Genomic DNA, 25,242 nt, shown 5'->3' on the forward strand with positions numbered 1-25,242 from the left:
CCTCTTCGTTTACGCTCTCCGTGGTTGGATGGGTGGTGACGGTCCAGAGAGACCCTACCAATCAGCGAGTGCTCTAGGCGGGCCCTGCTGAGAGAGGAGGGAGGGTAAGCCCGGACTGAGGCCGGTCGGAACCTTACCAGGAGTCCTGCTGGCACCCTAGGGCTTAACTTTAGCCTTCATGATTTGCCCACTGCTCATCTCTGCAGCCTCAAGTACTAATTGTTAATAGTTACCAGGTGTTAAACTTGAGAATGCATCCGAATCACCTGGAGAACTTGTTAAAACAGATTTCTGGGCCCCACCCCTGGAGTTTCTGATTTCGGTAAATCTGGGGTGAGGTCCGAGAATTCCATTTCTAACAAGTTACTAAATGAGGCTGATGCTGCTGGTCTTGGGGATCACCCCTTGAGAACCACTGTATTAGGGCTTACTATGAGCCTGACACTCTTATAAGTGCTTTACACGCGTTGACATTGATTTCTCTATTACTACTACATTTCACAAAGGCGGAAACTGAGTGTTTGAAGACTGCAGAGGCGTAACCAAGGTCACCAGCAAATGGTGGAGGTGAGATTTGAATCCAGGCCTCTTGCTCTTCAAAGCCTGTTCTCTCCACTGGCGCTTAATACTGGGCAGTGCACATAAGGAATCCAAGAGCTATTTGTGAAGATGATTGATGAACGAATAAGCTCTAGCATCCCAAGGAAATGAAGAAAAAGGAACAAGGGAATAATGTACCCAAAACTGAGTGTGAGGTTCTATGATTCCAGTTGTATTTCCAGAAAGGTCAACATTTGTGACCTAGAACACTGCCTTTTAAACTACTAGTCTTAACCCAATAGCAGATTTTGAAATCTATTAGTATATCCCAGTGAACATATTTTCAATGAAATGGAATGGAACAAATAGAAAACATAGAAGTATTGTTTTTGAAACTTTTGTTTCAGGTCTATATGTGTGTTCTGGTTCCTGGTGTATTTCTTAAAGTGGATGGTGGTGAAAAAAAGCTTCACAGCCATTGTAACCTAGAGGAACCCATTCCTGTTCCAAACTCGATTCATTTTGACCTCGTGGGACACAGATCTGTTCTGTAACCTTAGAACGGTGCTATCCTGTCGCACTTCCCTATTCTGTAAAACCCACAGTGCCTGAAATCCTAGCCAGCGTCTGAAGAGATTTACAAAGATTAACTAAATTCCGTAGGCAGAATGTTTGAGCTCTTTGGAGAAAAGCGTTTGTGAATATACTGATGAGGAACTCAGAGAGAGAGAGGCAAATAATAATGATTAATAGTGGTAATCATGCAATAACTACTAACCTCCATTGCTACTCTGTGGGTGGCAGGCCCTGCTCTAAAAGCTCTACTTTAAGTACTCACCAACAACCCTATGAGATAGATATGCATAGAGCAGTCGTCTAAAGTGAAATCTCATTTAAAATTGTAGTGATATTGGGTAATACACTGTGTTGGTGACGATGTGGTGAAACAGGTATTATTGAGTTGTGGCCAGTAAGTTCGTTCTGTTTTTTCCGTAAGATGTTACGGAAACACCAGAACGAACTTTTTGGCCAACCCAATGCTATACCTAGCTGGTAGGCAAGGAGACTGGCCCCACCTTCTCAGAAGGCTGTTTGGCATACCTGAACAACCTTTTACATCCTCTGGCCCATCAATTCTAGTTCTAAGAATATATCTTACAGTATACTCATACCCGATTACAAAGGATATGTGTATGAGAATATTCATTGTAGCACTGTTTGCGGTAGACAAAAATCTATATATACCTATGGGAATGGCTGAAATATAAACAACTGACAATGACAATACCAAATGCGGGTGAATTGGCATATATTGCTGGTAGAAAGACAAAGTGGTACAGTCACTTTGGAAATGAGTTTGGCAAGTACTTATTAAGTCAAACATGCAGTTACCATACAGCCCAGTAATCCCACTCCTAGATGTTTACCCGAGAGAAATAAAAGCTTATGGCCACACAAAAACTAGTATGCAATAATAGCAGATTTATTCATGATTGCCCCAACTGGGAATGACCCAATGTTTTCCAACTGGTGAATGGATATAAACTAGCTGTGGTATATCTGTACCATGGAATATAACTCAGAAATAAAGAGGAACCAAACACTCATACACACAACAATATGGATGAATCTCAAATGCATTGTGCCTAGTGAAAGCAACAAGGCTCAAAGGCTGCATCCTGTATGATTCCATTTATATGACATTTTGGAAAAGGAAAGTCCTTTTGGACAGGGTACAGAAAGCAGATCAGTGGTTCCAGGGGCTGGGGATGAATGAAGGGGATGACTATGTATAAAGATGCACTAGGGAGGCTTTTGGAGTGATGAAATTGTTCTGCATCTCGGTTGTGACTACATGATTGTATAGGTTTATCAAAATTCATAGAGCTGTACACTACTGCATGTATACCTCAATCATCTTGAGTTTTAAAAAATAACTGGAAATAACAATATCATCAGTAGGGAGATTGGTTAAGTAAATTAAGGTAAATGAAATACTATGCAGTCATTCCAAAGAAGAGGGAGCTCTAAACATATATATGTAATTATCAGAAAGATGCATAGATAGAAATTTTTAAAAGCACGGTCCAGGAGACTGTGTGAAGTATGTCACCGATGGTCTAAAGAAAGGGAAAATACTATTTGTTTACCTATGAAACCATTCTCCATATAATTAAAAAGCTCATCCTTCTCTGTGATGACCTAGATGGGGGGAAAGAGGAGGAGGGAAGTCCAAGAGGGAGGGGATATAGGTATATATATAGCTGATTCACTCCATTGTACAGCAGAAACTAACACAACATTATAAAGCAATTTTACTCCAATAAAAAAAATTAATACATAAAAATAAAGAGAGGGAAGCTTGGGGTCAAAAAAACCCAAACCAACTCATCCTGAAACTGTGCCTCATAGGATTAACAGAAACTGGTCACTAATAGAAATTCTTGAGGTTATCTAACAGCTTGCTTAAAAACCCCTCTGCTTGTAGCCCACCTTCACTAGGCAAGCTTGCCTTAATTATTTTGTTCAAATTGCATACGCAGCAAGCTTCATGAAGCCTAAACAATAAGATGTTTGCCTGAGTTGTTTTCCAGGAACTTGGAGTCAGCTGTGTCTTGTTCAAGCTCAATCAGGCTAAGACTGTTTGGGACCACCAACCCTAAAATTGGGCCTGTGCGGGCATCTGATGAATAACCTTTTGATGTCAGAGGGCCAGAAATGCCACCCTCAGATCGTGCTAAGTGCCTCCATTTTTGAACATACATCCCATGAAAAAGCGTGTAACTCAGATATGTCTGTGTAGAACAGTGATTACCTCACCTTTTCCCTACCTCCAATCACCTTTCCCCATATCTAAGACCAACCTTCTTTTTTTTTAATTAATTAATTAATTAATTAATTTATTTATTTATTTTTGGCTGCGTTGGGTCTCCGTCACTGCACGCGAGCATTCTCTAGTTGCAGCGAGCGGGGGTTACTTTTCGTTGCAGTGTGCGGGTTTCTCATTGAGGTGGCTTCTCTTGTTGCAGAGCACGGGCTCTAGAGCACAGGCTCAGTTAGTTGTGGCACACGGGCTTAGTTGCTCCGCAGCATGTGGGATCTTCCCGGACCAGGGCTCGAACCCGTGTCCCCTGCACTGGCAGGTGGATTCTTAACTGCTGCGCCACCAGGGAAGTCCCATCCTTCTTCTTTATCCCATAAATATCTCAAGCCTCTCGCCTTCAGGGAAGTGGATCTGAGATTTGTTCTCCTGTCTCTTCACTTGACTACCTTGTAAATAAACCCTTTTTTTGCTGCAAATCTTGGCACCTCAGCATTTTGGCTTGTGGCACATCAGGCAAACAAACCTGGTTCAGCAATAGCTATACATGGCACACATCTGAAAAGATATACGAGAAAATACAAACAAAAATTGCCCCTGGGGAAGACTGGATAGCTAGGGGTCAGTGGTCAGAGAGAGACATTCTTTAATCCACAGAGTAATTTTGATTTAAATTTTTAATTATGTGTATACATTACTGTGCACAACCAGCTGTGTGCAGGTGAAACTTGATAGCCCTCCTTTTGACCACATTAAGGATCTTGACATGCTCAATTCTTGAAGTGGGGCAGGGGGTAAGTAACACCTCCCTTGACCAATGGGAGCCAGTGAATAATCCATGTCTCAGGTGGACATTTATGAGACATATTCTACATAGTTCCCTAGAGGGCCTCCAGTGGGATTAAGCCCTAGTTGCACAGAGCAGTAACCAGCTCAGTAACTCACCACTGCACTGATTTCACCTTCTTCCCAAGTTCACTGTCACACTTCCCCCCACTCCAGTTTCTCAGAATTCTTCCCCACAAAAAACTATTTCCAAAATAACTCCTTGTCTCAGATTTTGCTTTTTGGGTTAAACCAAGCTAGGACAATTGAAGGAAATGCAGAGTTCTTGAACGATTCTTCATCATCGCAATGAGCAGTTTCAGCTTCTTGACACAGGATCATTGCAACTGATCACCTCAAGTGCAATAAATGGCAGCTCATGAACTTCATGGAATCTGAATTCACGAGCTCTTATGATGACAAAATGGGAATTTTTTTGTTGCAGCTCACTTTTTTGCTTGTTATCATTATGTAATATTGCACGCTGATGCAAATATTCAGTTGGCCAAAAAGCTCGTTCAGAGAAGCCAAACAAACTTTTTGGCCAACCCAATATATGTAACTGATGGGTACAGAGAGCATTCCAAATGAGGGAAGGAAGGGTACATAGAGGAAGGACCTGAAATGTCTTCTCGAACCACAGAGACTTGCTTTGGTGTTTTAATAATCTGGTTTCTGGGGTTGGCTGCCTCTTTCTGTAAATAAAGTCCAATTAGGACACAGCCATCGCCACTTTCTAATGTAGGGTCTGTGGCTGCTTTCATGCTACAACAGTTGAGTAGTTGTAAGAGACCACTTGTAATGGGGTCCACAAGCATAAAATACTCAATCTGATCCTTTAATTAAAAGTTTGCCAACTCCTGACTTCTTGTTCTATGATTTTTCTAGGCAAAGAGTATATTATTAACAAATGGACCATTATTATTTTCAGAGCAATATCCATTAATAATAAACAGAGCAACCAACATTTATAAGCCCTTACTGTGTGCATGTTATTTCACGTCATCCTAAAAATACTGGGACTTCCCTGGTGGCTCAGTGGCTAAGAATCCGCCTGCTAATGCAGGGGACACGGGTTCTATCCCTGGTCTGGGAAGATCCCACATGCCTCAGAGCAACTAAGTCCGTGAGCCACAACTACTGAACCCGCGCGCCCTAGGGCCCACGTGCCGCAACTATTGAGCCCACGTGCTGCAACTACTGAAGCCTGAGCCCCTAGAGCCCATGCTCTGCAACAAGAGAAGCCACCGCAATGAGTAGCCCGCGCACCGCAACAAAAAGTAGCCCCCACTCGCCGCAACTAGAGAAAGCCCTCACACGGCAACGAAGACCCAACACAGCCAAAAAACAAACACAAAAAACAAAAAAAACTGGGAGGCAGGTATATCATCCCCTTTCATAAAGAAACTGGGGTTTAGAGAGTTTATGTAACTTTCAGGTAAATGGCAGACGACCTCAAGTCCACTGACCCCTGCTCAGCTATTTTCAGTTATCCTGAATGAGAGGCACTTCTTCCCTGCCCCTCCCATTGCCTCCCCCTCTTACCACTGGACCTTTGCATATGCCCTTCCCTCAGCCTGAAAACTTCTTCCTGCTCTCTCCTCTCCCTCCTAGTTGATTTCCACTCATTCTTCAGATCTCAGTTTATATCTCATTTCTTCCTAAATGTTCTCTGGCTAGAATAGGTTTCTCTTCTCAGATCTATTTTGGGGGCTGGGAGGGGCTGAGAAAAGGAAGGGATACAGAGATAGGAGAAGGCTTCCAAATAGAGATGCACCCCACCTGGTCCCCCAACCAAGGCTCAAGGTCATGCCCCTTCTTGAGGGCAGACCACTTCCAGTGTCTGGTCCATGCTGGAGTATAAAGGTCCAGACTTTGCACCCCAGCTTGGGACAATTCCGTGGGAACCCCTCAACTTCAGAGCTTCCTGTGGTAGGTTGAGGCCTTTCTGGGACCCAGCTTCCTCCTCCCCTCTCCCGATCCCCCTCCCTAGGTGTTGAACCCAAGAGCCCTCCCTAATAATAATCTCACTTCCTAATAATCTCACTATCCGAGTCGGCTTCTCTGGGAACCTGCCACTCAATCCCAGAGACCAGGGGTAGCTCCAATTGCCCTTGGTCCCCTACCTTCCCCCGGTTCTCTGATGACTCATCACTCAGCAATTCCAGAGCTTAGGGCATTCCCTGAATTGCACCTGGAGAGCGGCAGGAATGTAAAGTCACAGTCATCCACAGAATGCCCCAGAATTCCCCCACCCTACACCAGCACCATGGCAGAGCCACCTACATAGGCTGGACTGAGACTCTTTGTTTCACGTCTGGTGCCCACACTGGACTACTTTGAAGGACAGAAACCTTGCCTACCTTGCTCCTCTCTGGTAGAACAAATATTTGTAGAATGACTGAATGAATGAAGTCCTGCAAGGTGGCTCATTTTACAAATGAAACTGAGACTCAGAGAAGTAACTGACCCACAACAATTGACTATGAGTGGTGGAGTGGGGATTGCAGCCCAGCCCTTCTCCTCCAGAGGGACTAAGAAAATGGAACCCACGGAGATCATAGGTCCTGATTTCTGCACTGTGGCATATACATAGTTCTCACATTGGAACGTTGCCATGTAGAATATTTTAAAATGGAATTTTTGGGGGTAGGAAGAGGCAGTGGCAATTAATGTAAGTCCTTTAGAGGAAGTAAAATGAATCTGCTAGGTAAAATGACATTCTCATGCCACTGCCAACAGGACATTTTTGGAGGGATGGATGAGCAATAAATTCAACAAATGCTTTGTTTACCAAGAGGGCTAAGGATTAAGGAATTCTTGAGGTAAATCTTGCTGATGTGCTTTATCAGAGGATCCCAGCTGGAGCAAAGCTGCTTGTTGAGATCAAAAGAGTTAAGTGTCCCTTACCAAGATTTAGTCACCTCCCTCCTGGTAGGGTGCCTTTTCTTAGGAGCTGCAGGAAAGGCTGTCTGGAGAATGGGGGTGAGGTGGGGAGTGCAGATGGAGTTTTACAAATTGGAGACAGCTACTTTATAGAAATGGTATCCTCAACAGACAAGTCAAGGCATCTTTTGAAAATATGACACGCCTGTACATAAGCCATTCACAGCCCCTGAGACTTTTGACATCTAAGCTGCTGAGTCAAAGGGATGGGTCTGAATCCCAGGGGAATTCAAATTCTTTCTGGTTCATTAAGGAGGAAAACAGCTACTGTCTTTTTTTGCAATATTGTTGCACTGGGCACAGTGCTAAAAATAGGAGTGACTTATTTTTTTAAATACTTGCCTCTTACTAGACACTGTGTGAGACATTTTGCATGTATCATGTAATTGAATCCTCACATTATCCCAGGAGGTAAGTATTATTGTTATCCTGCTTTAAAGATGAGATGAGGAAACAAGGCTTCAGGAGGCAAAGTGACCTGCCCAGGTCAGACAGCTGGACTGAGACCTGACCATTCAAACAGTCTGATGCCAAGTCTAAGTGTTGCCAAACAAAGTTTGTGTGCCTGAAGCATAGTAAGGCCAAACAAACCAAAAACGTCAGAGTTTGGAGCAGAGAAAGGTTTACTGCAGGGCCAAGCAAGGAGAACAGGTGGCTTGTGCTCAAAAACCTCAAACTCCCCAATTGTTTGGGGGGAGAAGTTTTTATAGGCAAAATTTGGAGTGAGGGCTGCAGGGTGTGTGACTTTCTACTGATTGGTTGCTGGTGAGGCAACAGGGTGGTACTCCAAGGATCTTGTGCTCAGCCTGAAGTTACCATCCTCTACCCATGTGGGGGCCATAATTCTGCAGAAGAACTCAAAGATATTGTTATATTCCTCGAGGAGGAACCAGGACGCTGCCCCAAGGCTGCACTATTGTTTCTTGACTGCTCCTCCCTTGTTCCTGCATTCCCTCCCTTCCCATATCTGCCCTTTTGGAACTCAGGGAAGGTCAAGGAGACTGAATGAAGCTTATTTCCTACAAACAAGAAACGGGGGACACGGAAAGGATTTGTACCCGGGAGCCCCACAGGGTCCTGCTCGGTTTCACAGGGTTTCCTGTTTCATTCATACAACAAGTGGACAGACTATCTGATATTCCAGATGGGCTAGACAAACCTATGATGTGTGGTCGTTATAATGAACTTACAGATCCACACAATAAGGACGTTTTCATGCTGGAAAAGAAGGCAGGATAAAGATGCTGTCTTGTCCAAAATCTCCCCCAACTTTCCTAGTCTTTATCTCAGTTAGGGCTTCCGTGTCCTCTCTGAGCTCCAATCATTGTGAGACGATACACACTAAAACCGAAGCAGAGAAGGGTCAAGTACCTTGTTCGAGGTCACAGAGGTCACACAGCTGTTTGGGAGAGGAAAATTTCTCCTTTACCCCTTTGGGTTCTTTTGACTGGTCTAATAATGAAATTGACATAAGAGAGAGAAACAGGAGAGAAACAAATCTAATTTTGTACATACGGAGGTCACACAGGTATAGGACCTAAGAAATGACCAAAGCAGGCTGTTTATAGACCCTTTTAGACAAAATAACAAGTGAAGGTTACCTGCTTTAAAGCTTTTTGGTAATAGTTGTGGAGAAGGTTTTGAAGATTTGTATTTGCTCTTGACAAGTACATTGACCCTCCAACAACACAGGTTGTGTATTTCAATTCACAGGTCCACTTAGACATGGACCTGCATGTCCTGCACAGGAACCACATGATCTATGGTTGGTTGAATCCGTGGATGTGGAACTGCAGATATCGAGGGATGAGTGTAAAATTATAAATGGATTTTTGATTTCTTGGAGGGTTGGTGCTCCTAATCCCCATGTTGTTCAAGAGTCAGCTGTAATCTTAAGGAGGCTATGATTTAGAGTTTGGGCAAGAGAGCCCTTTTAGCAGTTTGTATTTTTATTTTTTTTAATTTTAATTTTTTAAAATTTTATTTATTTTTGGCTGCATTGGGTCTTCGTTGCTGCGCATGAGGGCTTTCTCTAGTTGCAGCGAGCGGGGGCTACTCTTCATTGCGATGCATGGGCTTCTCATTGCGGTGGCTTCTCTTGTTGTGGATCATGGGCTCTAGTGCGCGCGGGCTTCAGTAGTTGTGGCTCTCAGGCTCTAGAGGGCAGGCTCAGTAGTCGTGGTGCATGGGCTTAGTTGCTCCGCGGCATGTGGGATCTTCCCGGACCAGGGCTCGAACCCGTGTCCCCTGCATTGGCAGGCGGATTCTTAACCACTGCGCCACCAGGCAAGTCCCCAGCAGTTTGTATTTTTAAAAGCCCTCAAAAATAAAATAAACTAGGGAATTCCCTGGTGGTCCAGTGGCTAGGACTCAGCACTTTCACTGCTGTGGACCCGGGTTCAATCCCTAGTCAGGGAACTAAGATCCTGCAAGCCTCGAGGGAAAAAAAAAAAAGTAAAGTAAATAAATAAATAAAATATCCTCTCTCTTTAGTCTCAAGCAAGTGTGGGCATGGTTTTAGATACCTCCTGGAGTATTTACATTTCAAAGACAAGGTAAGGTTTACGTCTTCAAGGGACATAGAGAGAATGCAAGTTTACTCCTAAGAGTTTTGGAGTGTATTTGTCTATTATCAGAAGTCTACGGTAATTGCTGTTAAATTTTTTCCATCTTTCTGAGTGCATAATTCAACTTTAGGCCAATTCTCTTTAGAGGAGACAGCCTCTAATATCATACCTATCAAATCTTGACTATTAGCCTCCAGCTGAGCTACTTCCTGGTCATTTGCAGGAGGGCCTGGGAAAAGTTCTGGCCACCTGTTTCCTTCGTGAAAGGGGATGGGGGTTTAGACCAGGAATCCATAGATCCAAAAGATCTTCTAGAGGATCAAGGACAGGCTGTTGGGGATAAGGTGTGTATAAGAGGGAGGGAAAGGGGGAATTTATGCTAGATTTGGTTTTTAATTTTGTTCTAAATTTAATTTCTGTTCTTTCATCTTATTAAGAGAGTCCCAAAGGCTGGGTGTTATATTTCTTTGCATCCACTTTTTAGTTTGGTCTTTTCATGGGTACCAATGAGACAATTGTTTGAAGATGAGAAAATTGTCAGTTTAGAAGTTTTTCCAATTCAAAGGATCCATTGTCTGGCGAGTAGTGTTTTCTTAACAGCCACCCAACCCAATAAGCCTTTTTATGGCTTCATTGTGGATTCAAGAGGTATTCCCAAGGAGAGTGAAAAGACGCAGCTTTCACAAAATCCAGGAAGTTCATTCCCAAAGAGAATCTGCGAAAGCAAAGCAAAAGCTCAGTCAGGCAAGGTGACATCTCTATCCATCACCCTGCTGTATTGGCTCTTGATAACATTCTTACAAATGCATCTGTGGTACCCTTGCAACTCTGATTTCCCACCTAGGACAGCATTGCAGGATCCTGGTTATCTACACAAGCTCTATTAAAATGCAGCACTGGGTGTGAATGCTGGATAGTTACATGGCCTTGAACAAATTGCTCTACTTCTCGGAGCCTTGATTTTCCCATCCATCAAAAGGAGACTAATCATACCCACTTCCTGGGATGTTGGCTACAAATTAGCTAATGCATGATAAGCGCTCAACACAGTTTTTTAGAAAACTGCCTTTATTTGATTAGTAGTTGAAAAATATTAACAGATACAGAAAAACAGTTTAGTCAGCTGGAGAGACGATAGACACTGAATGCCCCCCAAGAGAACTGACGGGAGGAAACCTGAAAGGGTGAGGAAAAGGGACATTGTGAACCAGAGCCAGACCCCGCCACCCAGGTGAGGCAGGTTACAGCACCTTCTGAAATGTTTAAGTGCCTCAGGCATGAAACCGAATTCCAATTTACTTAGCCCAGCCCGGGGCCAGGGGTACTGGGTTGTGTGGGGCGGAATGAGACACATTCCGGGGACTGAGACGGCCATCTTTGACTAGAGAAACTGACAGAACGGAAATTTTTTTAATGAATTTTTCATCTGATTTTATTTTCAAATACACTTTCTTTAAAAAAAAAAAAAAAGACACTTTCAGCAGGGATGACAAATATCAGTACTAGGAAATCCAGTTATACAAAAAGAAAAAAAATACATTTTTAGATACATTTATTTGGGGTGATGTACATTCAGTGGCACTAATTACAAAGTAACTATAAGGTAACTAACATGAAACCATGGAACTGTAACTTTGCCACAGCTGCATGGACTTGGGCCTTTCTGGCTGAGCACATCTTCAAAAACGGGATGCCTACCCCAGAGCTAGGCCAGTGAAATCTGTTAGGAGTAGAGCTCTGCAGCGGTGACTCACCAGAATACCTTGCAGCTGACAGACAATAGGCAGGACATGTTAGTTATAAAGCAGTTATAACCACTTTATAGTTATTGTCGTGGTCTGAACGCGGGTTGGAAAAGAATTTCCAGACATAAGGCAGAATGTAAAGAAGATAGAATTTATTAGAGGGAAGGGTCACTGCCAGAACAGCAGGCTGACTTCCTAGTAGTCTGGGAGACTCAAGCCCGAACATGTGCTATTGATCAGTCTTTATGGCCAGAAAACAAAGGAATGGTCAGAGGTGAAAATTTCGTTTACTGATTGGTCGAGGGACATATACTTTCCTTCTGTAGGGTGGGAGTGGGACAGGGCAGATGCCTTTCCTTATTTGGGACAGGTCCCGCTGCCCAGGTGGGCATCGCCCAGGTGGGCTCAGGAATTTCATAACCATCACAACATGGTAGGGAGGGAGAGTAAGAGTCCGGTAGGGGGTGTAACGCTGACACTTTTTCAGGCAGTGTTGTCCTTTGTCCTTGAAGCACCCTTGTCCTTGGAGCACCACAGTTATAACTTGAATTAGCGCCTGGTGTGTCAGATGGGAGAGCAGAGGGCTGTTAGAGCGATGTCAGAGGAACCCTGGCAGGCCAGATGGTTTGGACATCATCGATAATCACGGTTGACTTCTAAACACTGATAGCAAGATGACTTCTGATACGTAATCTTAGATAAATTATAGATAAATGAAAAAGGCCAGTAATCAGCCGCTAAGATTAATAAATAGCTCTTCGAAATTTACTGCATGAGGGCTGTGCTTTGCAGCACAGTTTCCCAAGACGAAGCACCCAGATTTTTCCTTCCTGTATCTGGCTTGCAGAGCTGCTCTCATGTCCATTTCAAAAAGCTCTCTCACTCCATCTTTGGTCTTTAATGCACACCCCAACCACCCCAAAGCTCCAATTCTGTTCGCCATATTTCTGCCTTCCTCTAGTTTTCCCGGCTCCTGCCTATCTTGGTTAGCTCCCACCTTCTGCGCTCATCCTTCCAAAGATCCTTCTTCTCCCAAGCAGGATAATGGGACAGAAATGATTACTGGAGTCCATTTTTCTGGGATGTTTTCTGATGAATGTCTGATGTTTCCTGATAAATGTCCCTTTATCAGGGCTCTCAGTGGAGAAACACATCAGTATAACATCAGCATCCAGGTAGGCGAGGGGCCTCAGGTGGTCTCTTCCTGCCCACCTGTGTTCCACAAAACCAATTCTACCAGCTCTCCATCCACCTCGATATCTGCCACGTAGTTTTCAAACACCATGAGTACACACACCTTTGGGAACTGGTCCTTGCTAAACACAGTGACAGAGCACGCTGGCCAATAGGGAAGACAGCAATTAATCAAATATGTAATTACAAACTGAAGAGGTACTACAATAAAAAAAAAATACAGAGACAACGGGGGACCTGCCCTGGAATGGAGAGGTGGTTAGGGAAAGCTTCTGTCTCAGAAGCTCTGTAACAAACTATCCTAAAACCTAGTGACTTAAACCAACAGCAGTCATTTATGTTGCCCACAAATCTGCAATTTGGGCAGAATTCAACCTGGACAGCAAGTCTGGGCTCCACGTGGTGTCATCTGGGGCACCTTGACTGGGATTGGAGAGTAAATTAATTTATGTTAATTTGAGAAACTGCTCCAGAGAAGCATGGTTTCCAGCACAGTTTTATATCTTGTCAGAACAAAGAACATTAAATAAGTAAGGGATATATTTCAAGGAAAAAGAAAAAAAACACATAGGTCAGCATGTATACCGCAAGTCAGCATGACCTTGGCACCTGGGAAGGGAGTCTTATCATCAAAGGAGGACCAGCATCGGCATCCAGGAAGAGAGGAATTTAATCTTTATTTTTAACATGGACCTTCTTTTCTTTTGGTCAATGTGTCCTTTTCTCTAATAATTAAAGCAGATGTACAATGTATGTTTGCTGGGCCATAAACAGGCTATTTTAGTTAGCATAAAATTCAAGTTAACGCATGTATAAGCCAGAATGACTTCCCTATATCTCAATATGTGAAAATTTCTTTTATTACTGTCTCTGTAGATATTCATAATCTGGACATTTCATATAAGTGGAGGCATACAAAACGTGGCCTTCTGTGTCCGGCTTCTGTCACTTGATGTTATCAAGGTTCTGGAGGGTTCTCTCGAAGATGGCTCATTCACCTGGCCTGTAAGTTGGTGTTGGTTGACAGCTGGGAATTCAGTCAGGGATTTGGGCCAGGGATCCTAGCTCCTCTCCATCGGGGCCCTTTTGTGGGCTGCTTGGGCTTCCTTATGGCATGGTGGCTGGGTTCTAAGAGTGAACATCCTAAGAGAATCAGGCAGAAGCTTTTCACATTTTATGACCTAGATTTGAAAGTCACATAGTGTCACTTTGATGGTTGTCTCAAGCTCACCTGGATTCAAGGGAAAGGAACACAGACCACACTTCTCAATGGGCAGAGTGTCAAAACACCTTGTAAGAAGAGTGTACCGGGCTTCCCTGGTGGCGCAGTGGTTAAGAATCCGCCTGCCAATGCAGGGGACACGGGTTCAAGCCCTGGTCCGGGAAGATCCCACATGCCGCGGAGCAACTAAGCCAGTGAGCCACAACTACTGAGCCAGCACTCTAGAGCCTGCGCGCCACAACTACTGAAGCCCGTGCACCAAAACTACTGAAGCCCACGTGCCACAACTACTGAAGCCCACATGCCTAGAGCTCGTGCTCCGCAACAAGAGAAGCCACCGCAATGAGAAGCCCATGCACCACAACGAAGAGTAGCCCCCCGCTCGCCGCAACTAGAGAAAGCCCGCGTACAGCAACGAAGACCCAACACAGCCAAAAATAAAAAATAAAATAAATAAATTAAATAAATTAAAAAAAAAAAAAAAAAGAAGAAGAGTGTACCATGGGAGATATAATTGTGGCCATATTTGGATAATAACTGCCACAGCTTCCCTGAGGAAGGGTGACGTTTGACCTGAAAGCTTAAAGATAAATAGGTGTTAACTAGGCACAGTGGTGGAAGAGCATTCCAGGAACATGGAACAGCATTTAGAAAGGCCCTGAGGTGGAGCAATGAGCACATCTGAGGAAGTGAAAGCAGGTCCAAGTAACAGGGGCAGAGAGAAGGAGAGACACAAAGTGAATGTGAAGGGGCTGACGGTGGAGGACTTTGTCTGTCATGTGCTTTAAATGTCTTGTTTCTGCTCAGGTTCTCTTGTCCATTCTTCCAGAATAGACAGCACCCTAGAGTACCACTTGGGGACAGTTACTCCCCCACCCACCCCTTTCAGTGGGGCTGCAAGAGTGAACATCAGTGGGGCTGCAAGAGTGAACATCCTACCCAGTGGGAAGCATTTAGTCAGCGCACAGTGCAAAATAGCATGCAAGTAACCTTCACATCCCCTCCTCCATAGATGGGCATCATTTTTCAAGTGTTGTTGAGATGACCCAAGCTGTTCTGGGTATCACATTCAAGCATTACAATGGTCAGAGGAGAAAAGAGAACAACTTCCAGAATGTCTCCCAGCAAACTGGGAAGAACTTTCCCAGAAACACTTAGCAAAGCTCTCCTTATATTCCATTAGTCTGAATTGGATCACACTTTCTAATCATTTTTTAATTTATTGAGGTAAAATTCACATAACCTAAAAAATCACGATTTTGAAGTGTACAAATCAGTGGCTTTTAGCACAATCACAGTGTTGCACAATCATCACCACTGTCCACTCCAGAGAATTTTCATTGCACCAAAAAGAAATTGTACCCATTAAGCTGTCACTCCTCATTCCCCCCTTCTCCCCACCACAAGCCCTGACAACCACTGATCTACTTTCTATCTCCATGGATTTACTTATTCTGGACATTCCGTGTATGTAAATGGATTCATACAATATGTGGCCTTTTATACCTGGGTTCTTTCATAAAGCTTGGTTTCAAGGTTCATCCAAGTTGTAGCATGTATCAGTATTTAATTCCTTTTTATGGCTGAATAATATTCTGTTATATGGATAGACAAAATATGATTTACCCAGTCATCAGTTGGTAAACATTTGGGTCATTTCCACTTTTGGACTATTATGAATAATGCTACTGTGAACATTTGTGTACAAGTTAATGTTAAAACACCTGTTTTCAATTCTCAGGCAAATATGGAGTCATGAGATTGTTGGGCCATATGGTAATTCTCTGGTTACCTTTTTGAGGAACTGTTAAACAGTTTTATTGATTGATTGATTGACTGTGCTGCGCTGCTTGTGGAATTCTAGTTCCCTGACCAGGGATTGAACCCAGGCCCTCGGCAGTGAGAACGCAGAGTCCTAATCACTGGACTTCCAGGGGATTACCTGTCAAACTGTTTTCCATAGAGACTGCATTATACATTTCCATCAACAATGTATATATGTTCCAATTTCACATCCTCGTCAAAGAGGATGTTATTTTCCATTCGTTTTTTATTATAGTCGTCCCACTGTCTATGAGGAGACACTTCATTACGATTTTTATTTGCATTTTCCTGGTGATTAATGATGGTAAGCCTCTTTTCATGTGCTCATTGGCCATTTGAATATCTTCTTGGAGAAATGTCCATTAAAATCCTTGGCTCATTTTTGTTTTGGGGTTTTTTTTTGAATTTTATTTTATTTTTTTATACAGCAGGTTCTTATTAGTTATCCATTTTATACACATTAGTGTACAGATGTCAATCCCAATCTCCCAATTCATCCCATCCCCCCCACCCCCCCGCCACTTTCCCCCCTTGGTGTCCATACGTTTGTTCTCTACATCTGTGTCTCTACCTTGGCTTATTTTTGAATTGAGTTCTTTGCTTTTTTGTTGTTGAGTTGTAAAAGTTTTTTTTTTTTACATATTCTAGATACTAGAGCCTTGTCAGATATGGGATTTGCAAATATTTTCTCCCATTCTGTGGGTTGTCTTTTCACTCTTTTGATAGTATCCTTTGATGTACAAATGTTTTTACTTTTCATGAAGTCTAATTTACCTATTTTTGTTGTTGTTGCTGCTTCTGCCTTTGGTGTCATATTTAAGAAACGATCGTCAAATCCAAGATCATTAAGATTTGCCTCTAGGTTTTCTTATAAGTATTCTATAGTTTTCACTCTTATATTTGGTTTATTGATCCACTTTTTTTACATACACACACACACACACGTATATGTACATATATATATTCTTTTTCATATTCTTTTCCATTATGGTTTATTACAGAATATATAGTTCCCTGTGCTTTACAGTAGGACCTTGTTTATCTATTTTATATATAGTAGTTTGTATCTGCTAATCCCAAACTCCTAATTTATCCCTCCCCCACTCCCTTTCCCTTTTGGTAACCATAAGTTTGTTTTCTATGTCTATGTGTCTGATTCTGTTTTTGCTTTTTTTTTTGGCTGTGCCACATGGCTTGTGGGATCTTAGTTCCCCGACCATGGATCAAACCCTGGCCATGGCAGTGGAAATGTTGAGTCTCAACCACTGGACCACCAGGGAATTCCCTCTTCCTGTTTTATAAATAAGTGCATTTGTATCATATTTTAGATTCCACATATAAATGGTATCATATGGTATTTGTCTTTCTTTTCTGACTTACTTCCCTTAGCATGATAATCTTTAGGTCCATTCATGTTGCTGCAAACGGCATCATTTCATTCTTTTTATGACTGAGTAGTAGTCCATTGTATATGTGTACCACATTTTCTTTATCCATTCATCTGTCAGTGGACATTTAAGTTGTTTCCATGTCTTGGCTATTGCAAATAGTGAACACTGGGGTGCATTTTCTTTTCAAATTATGGTTTTCTCCGGATATATGCCCAGGAGTGGGAATTGCTGGATCATTTGGCAACTCTACTTTTAGTTTTCCATAGTGGCTGCACTAACTTTACATTCCCACCAACTGTTGGTCCACTTTGAGTTAATTTTTGTATATGATGTGACTTCAAGGTCCAACTTCCTTCTTTTGCATGTGAATATCCACTTGTTCCAGGACCATCTGTTGAAGAAATGTTTCCCTAATCAACTGACCATAGATGTATGAGTTTATTTCCAGACTCTCAACTCATTTTTAATTTCAATTTCATTGATTCAATCAATTTCATTGATCTATATGTCTATCCTTATGCCAGTACCACAATGTTTGGTTATCGTAGCTTTTAGTAATTTAAAAAAAATTTTTTTTTAAATTTGGCCATGCCACGCAGCTTGCAAGATCTTAGTTCCCCAACCAGGGATTGAACCTGGGCCCTGGCAGTGAAAGCACTGAGTCCTAACCACTGGACCACCGGGGAATTTCCAGTAAGTTTTAAAATCACGAAGCATGCATCTTCCAACTTTATTCTTTTCCCAGATCATTCTGGCTTTTCATGGTCCCTTGCCCTTGCAATACCATATAAGTTTTAGGTTTGGCTTTTCCATGCCTGCAAAAAAGGACATTGGGATTTTTACAGAGATGGCATTAAATCTATATAGATTGTTTTTATGCAGTATTGCCATCTTAACAATATTAAGTCTTCCAATCCGTAGAGACACAATGTCTTTCTATTTATTTAGGTCTCCTTTAATTTCTTTCAGCAATGCTTTGTAATTATTAGGGCCAGGAATGAGGCAACTAGGGACAGCCCCTATACCCCAGAGCCCACTGAAATTATTCAAACTAGCCAATCCTAAACTGCCTACTCTACCTTTCCCATTCCTTCCCTTTGAAACTCCAGTGAAGGCTTTTGTCCACATTTCCTCCTTATGCCTCTACCTCCTGACCAGTTCTGGTGTTTCCCTTTGTGACCCCTGCCACAATGTGGCATGCTCCCTTTCCTTGGGATCTGAAGGTATAATAAACTATCTTTCAAAGGCAGTCATCTCCTAATCTGTTGGCCTCACCATGCCTGAATAATAATGAAACCTATATTTAAAAACAATCAAATATTGATACAATGTTGAATAAAGGTAGCAAAAGTGACATCCTTGTCTTGTTCCTGACCTTAGGGGGAAAGCTTTAAGTCTTTCATCATTGTATATGATGGGGTTTCTTATATATCCCCCTTATCATGTTGAAAAAGTCCCAGTTGTTGGAGTATTTTTAGCATAAAAGGGTGTTAGATTTTATCAAATGCTCTTTTTCTCTATCAATTAAGATGTTCATGTGGTTTCCACTCCCCCTTTTGTTCTATTAATTTGGTGTATGACATTGATTGAGTTTTTAAAATGTTGAATCACCTTTGCATTCCTGGGATAAATCTCATTTGATCATTATGTAGAATCCATGTATATGCTGTTGGGGTCGCTAGTATTTTGATGAGGATTTTTGCCTCTATATCCATAAGGGACATTGAGCTGTAGTTTTCTTGCGATGTCTTTGTCTGGCTGTGGTATCAGGGTAACACTGGCTTCATAGAATGAATTAGGAAGTATCACCCTCTCCTATTTTTTTAAAGGGTTTAAGGGGATTGGTATTCCTTCTCTTTTTTTTTTTTTTTTTTAAACTTTGGGTTTATTTATTTATTTATTTTTATGGCTGTGTTGGGTCTTCGTCTCCGCGTGAGGGCTTTCTCCAGTTGCGGCAAGCGGGGGCCACTCTTCATCGCGGTGCGCGGGCCTCTCACTATCGCGGCCTCTCTTGTTGCGGAGCACAGGCTCCAGACGCGCAGGCTCAGCAACTGTGGCTCACGGGCCCAGCCGCTCCGCGGCATGCGGGATCCTCCCAGACCAGGGCTCGAACCCGTATCCCCTGCACCGGCAGGCAGATTCCCAACCACTGCGCCACCAGGGAAGCCCTCCTTCTCTTTTACTACATATTTTTCAGTTATTTTCTTAGTGGTTCCCTGGGAATTATAATTAATGCTTAATTTATAACAATATAGTTAGAATTAATACCAAGTTAGCTTTAATATTATACAAAATTTTTACTGCTACAAAGCTCCATTCTTCCCTTTATGTTGTTATTGGCACAAATTACATCTTTTTCACTGTGTGCCCATGAATATAGATTTGTAATTATTGTTTTATGTTATTGTCTTTTAAATCACATAGGAAAAATGAGGAGTAACAAGCCAAAATTACATTAATACTGACTTTAATATTTATCTATGTAGTTACCTTTACCAGTGTTATTTATTTTTCCATGTGGATTTGAATTACTGTCTAGTGTCCTTTTATTTCAGCCTGAAGAACTTGCAACATTTATTGCATGTCAGGTCTACCAGCAATTATCTCTCCCAGTTTTTGAAGTCCCTTTGAGCATATTTAAAATAGTTGACTTGGGACTTCCCTGGTGGCACAGTGGTTAGGAATCTGCCTGCCAATGCAGGGCACACAGGTTCGATCCCTGGTCCGGGAAGATCCCACATGCTGCAGAGCAACTAAGCCCCTGTGCCACAACTACTGAGCCTGCACTCTAGAGCCTGCAAGCCACAACTACTGAGCATGCGTGCCACAACTACTGAAGCCCACGCACCTAGAGCCGGTGCTCCACAACAAGAGAAGCTACCACAATGAGAAGCCCGCGCACCGCAACGAAGAGTAGCCCCCGCTCGCTGCAACTAGAGAAAGCCCACGCACAGCAACAAAGACCCAACACAGCCAAAAATAAAATAAATAAATAAAATAGTTGACTTAAAGTCTTTGTCTAGATATTCTGTTTTTTTAAAAAATGTATATAATTAGCTTTTGTTTTGTTTCTCAGTTCAGGATTCAATCAAGGCTATGTGGTGTATTTAGTTGTTATATCTTTTTAATATCTTTCAGTCCAGAATGATTCCTCCACCTTTTTCTTTTTTTTAATGATATTTGCTTTTTAGGAGAGCCCACGTCAGATGTCTAATAGAATGTCCCATTTGATATTTGTCTCATTGTTCCCTCATAATTGGATCCAGGATAAACATTTTTGGCCAGATGATACATAAGTAACGTGTATGTACAGTCTTTCCAGGGCAACGATGTTGGAATGAATTGGATCCAAACATTTTTGGTTGTGATGTCACTTTGGTCAATATTCAAATTTCCAGAAGAAAGAATCTAATTGGCCAGGTTGGTTCACATGCCCACTCCTTGGCCAGAGAGGGAAGGCATTTTGACTGGCAGTCTCAGCAAGAATGTTCTCAGTGAGGAGTAGGTAGCTCAGCAGAAGAAAACTTAGATGTTGTTGAAGCAGGGGGAATGGATGCTGAGTAGGAAAAAATGACGAATATCCACTATCCCTCTATCTTTCAGTGATCTCAGCCATTCACTTGACTTCTACTGTTTACTCTATCAAATTCTCAGAATGAAAGCTGACTTCTTTCTCCATTTCCACACCATGTTTACAGCTGTCTGCTCAGAGCCTCTACTTGCATGTCCTAAGGGCATCTAAAGTAAAACTTAATGCCTTCTCCACCTGCCCCTACTCATCCAGCAGAGGAGCTGAATTATCTACAGCTCGATCACCCCCACCAGAAACCAAAACCCAAATTCATGACTCAGCGTGTCTAGTCTCGTGGTTTGTATTTTTGTCGCATCTTTTATAGCCTTTCTCTCTTTCATTCCCACATGTATCATCCGAGACTATGCCCAAAGTGTTGTCTGGAATTACAAGTAACAAGGAAGAAAGAGGTTTTCAGGTTAAACACATTCAGGGAGCATTGGGGGACACAAATTTATTTATCATAGAACTTCTCAGAGCCTTGAATAAGCCAATGTGATTTTTAAAGAATAGATATTCTTTTCTTTTTATTTTGCAAAATAATTCAATTTATGGAAAAATCGCAAGAATAGCACAATGAACTTCCCAATATTTGTTACCTGGATATATTAATTGTTAACATTTTCTTACATTCCCTCCTCCCATTCTCTCTTTCTTTCCCTCTTTCTCTCTCATATCTATATCTATACCTATATCTAAACCTATATCTATATCTACCTATGAGAGAGGATATATTTATATATATGTACATATATATATATATATATACACACATATATCCTCAATATATATACTCTCTATGTATACTGTCAAATGGTTCAGCAGTAATAACATATATAATTATATCGATCTGTATCTATAATTATTGCTGAAACATTTGAGAATACGTTGCATACATACATAAATACTTCACTTTGTATTTCCTAAGAATGAAAACATCTCATTGTTTCATAAATAGTCCATTGATAAATCCATATGATAAGATATGTCTTATCTCCCACATCAGAGGACAGCTATACAATTTGGGAAGTGCTAGTTTACATTATTTCTATAGGCTCTTAACTCAGTGGTTCCCAAACCTGGCTGCCCATTACCGCCATCATTATTACCGAACAGTAAATGCTTATTGTATACAGATGTAAACATTTCACATGAATGTACTCATTTAATCTTCATAGTAACTCTAAATAATAAGTATTATCATCTCTAGTCTGTACATGAGAAAACTGGGTTACAGAGAGGTTGCCCAGGATGCACAGCTGGTAAGAAACAGAGCTGGCATTTATAGCCAGACTATCTGAAGGGTATAATACACTTCTCCCAATGATTCTGTTGGGCAAACAGGTTAACTACTCCTCTCACTGATATTAAGGCTTTTTGCCTTCTTCTCCTCCAAATTCCAGTTGCCAGATGAATTTACAGAAAACACATCTTCTTCTGTTGCTTGTGAGTTAAGGAAATTGTCATTCAGTGGCGTGGTTAAGAACCAGGACTTGGAAGTCAGTTCTGGATTTCTATCTTGGCTCTACCCATAACCAGCTCCATGGTTTTCAGCTGGGCACCAAGCATCAGTTTCCTCACCTGGAAAGTGAGAGTTGCATCAGAGGAGGAGATATGCCCAACACTCAGGAAAGGGCTTGGCGATCAATCCATGGCAGCTAATAATTGTGGTTATTATTATTGGTGGTGGTGGTGTGTTATAAACCCCTCAGCCACAAATGGGCAAATTATCAACCGATCTTTGTCTCTGTTTCCTCACTTATAGAGTTGGGCTGTTAATATATTGTCTTCTAGGAGTGTTGTGGGGGTTAGAGAGAGGATGTAGTGTTTCGAACGCTGCCAGGCACATAGTGAGTATACAATGAATGTTGGTTATTACTATTATTTATTCTTTTCTTTATCACTATGCTCTGGACAAAAGGTTCTACTTAGAACAGCTTGAATATGCTCCATTGTTAGCTGCTTCTGTGTGTTTTTCTTTGCTGTGCTCTCTGCCTGGGACACCATCCCCATTTCCCTGTGTCAAAACCCCAATTGTGTCTCCTCCTGTCCCACCAGCAGTGTCCTTGGTGCCAGGGAAGACTTTCCTTATCCCCCCATTAGGACTTTATTCATCTCATGGGATACTTAATTCCAGCTTTGTATAGAAATCTCTTGTCTCTTCTCCCCTTGAAGGAGCCCCTTTCCCTACTTCAGGTAACATCTAAACCAGAGCAGACTCCATAACCTGTTACCCTAAAGAGACCAGAGCCATTTTTAGAAGGTGCTAGATAAAAGCCTGCTTGGAGTCAGGGGAAAAAACCCCACAGATCCCTTTGGTACCTCCCATCTGTCTGTTGCCAAGACTCAGAATAAATGCACTGATAGGGACTGACTCCCACCGTTTAAGGGGCTGCTGCTGAGTAAGCTCCTGTCTAGGGAGAGACCTTACCACACCAAGAGCTTCATCATTGCCTAATGGGGGCCCTCAGGGCTTTATCAAGGACAAGGGAGCTGGGGAGCCTCCTCCATGCAGTGAAACTGATAGAAAGAAACACAATGGGCAGATGGATTGCTACAAAGGTGGGTGGGCAAACAAGACAACACAGGCAAGAACCTTCCCTTGCATGAGATGTTTCAACTGCTTTCTGGGGAGGCAGATGAAAAACAGTCACCAGAGTCCAAGCCCTCCCACTCTTCATTTACAAACTTTTAGGCATCTTCCTTAGATAAGCATTTTGGGGGCTCTTGCTAATTCCTGGGGACTGAAATAAACAATGGCTACCGTCCTTCAGAGCCTGTTGGATGCCAGGCCCTTCAAAGGTGTTCTCCCAGTGACTCTCTGCCAGAGTGGCAGGTGTCCCACCTAGCTTCGAGACTTTCTCTCACGTCCCCTTCTCAGTGAGGTCTACCCAGGACACCCTACTGAAAACTGCAACTCGCCCCCACCTCCACTCCACATCCCTGCGTTCTCAGCACAACCCTCACCACCTTCTAACGTGCAGTTTGATTTACTTGTTAAACAGGTTTGTTGTCTGATTTTCCTCCCACACTCCACAAGGGGGACAACCACAGGGTGGGGCTGGGGGTCTTTGCCACTTAGGCTCATTTGGGCCTCCCTAGGGCCTACAACAGAGCCTGGATCGTTAATACAATGTATGATCTATGAATCGTTTATCATCGTTCATTTATTTATTTTCCTTTTCAAAAATATTGTTTATTTTTGTATTGAAGTATAGTTGACAATAATTACAATGTCAAATCATTGTCCATAATTAATTGACAATACTTTACAATGTTGTATTAGTTTCATCATTCATTTAACCAGTCCCCTTCTGATGAACACTTGGCTGTTGTAAACCTTCTGCTATTATAAACACACTGCAGTAAACATCCTTGGGCAAATATCTTTGCACATTTGTGCATTTATATCATAGTAGAGATTCTTCCATATAGAATTGCTAAGTCAAAAGTTATGAAAAGTCTCAGGACTTCCCTGGTGGCTCAGTGGTTAAGAATCCACCTGCCAATGCAGGGGACAAGGGTTCGAGCCCTGGTCCGGGAAGATCCCACATGCCACAGAGCACCTAAGCCTGTGCGCCACAACTACTGAAGCCTGCACACCTAGAGCCCGTGCACCACAACGAAGAGTAGCCCCCTCTCGCCGCAACTAGAGAAAGCCTGCGCACAGCAACAAAGACCCAACGCAGACAAAATAAATTAATTAATTTTTAAAAAGTTATGAAAAGTCTCAATATTAATAGATACTGCCAATAGCTCTTCCAAAAAGGCTGTTTCCATTTATACTCCCACTAAGAGTGCGTGAGAGGGCCCGCTAAGGATTGGTGAAATCGGGGTGGGGGTGGGGAGGATCCCAACTCATCTACACTTGCTGAACCTCTAATATCTGCAAGTGTAGAATCTTAATGTTTAAGGGACATAAGAATTCATCTCATTCTCCTTCAACTCCCTTCCCAAGGCAGTAATCCTCTCCAACACAGCTTTGTTCTGAATTCTTTCCTTGTCAGGGACAGGGGTCAAACTTCCCTCCTATGGTTTTCAGGATAAATTGCTACTGACAGGTGACTGGGTCAAAATCTGCTTTCCAATAACCCCACTCCACCTATCCCGGCTCCATTCTCAGGAGCCACAAAAAACTGGGCTAATCCTTTTTCCATGTGACAGCTCTTAAAATATTTGATGACTGTATCAAATCTCCTCTAAGACTTCTCATTCCAGAGTAAACCTCCGCAGCTCCAGCCAGACACACCCCCTGGATGTGACAGTGTTGACCTGGGGACCCTTTAGGTTAGTGGCCAAGCGTAAAAGCTTTAGGGTTCCCCAGGCTTAAGTTCAAGTCCCTGTTCCCACACTTTCCAGTTGTCTGACCTTGGCTAAGTCACTTCTCAGACTTTAGTTTCCTCCCTTGAATAAATTATATAACAATAGTGCCCACCTTATAAGGTTGCTGGCTGGGACACATTCTTACACACACACACACACACACACATGCACACAAACACACACACACACAAATCTAAAACTATATTTTATGATGGTGTTGGTATAAAGACAAATATAATAAAGGCAGGGTTATATTTATTTATTTTTCTTCTG

At 42.3% G+C, this 25,242-nt stretch overlaps 1 pseudogene across 1 annotated transcript in view; it reads right to left on the bottom strand.

The window, feature by feature from the left end:
* Positions 1-17: 17 nt before the first annotated feature.
* The window catches only part of LOC309644891 (transforming protein RhoA pseudogene), a 41,182-nt pseudogene continuing 15,957 nt past the window's right edge, over positions 18-25,242 (bottom strand). The window contains exon 2 of the transcript in view: positions 18-12,880. The product of the transcript in view is annotated as a transforming protein RhoA pseudogene (transcript). The remainder of the gene's footprint in view (positions 12,881-25,242) is intronic.

This window comes from Balaenoptera physalus (genome assembly GCF_965194825.1).
Source record: "Balaenoptera physalus genome assembly, chromosome: 16".
Classification (NCBI taxonomy): Eukaryota; Metazoa; Chordata; class Mammalia; order Artiodactyla; family Balaenopteridae; genus Balaenoptera; species Balaenoptera physalus.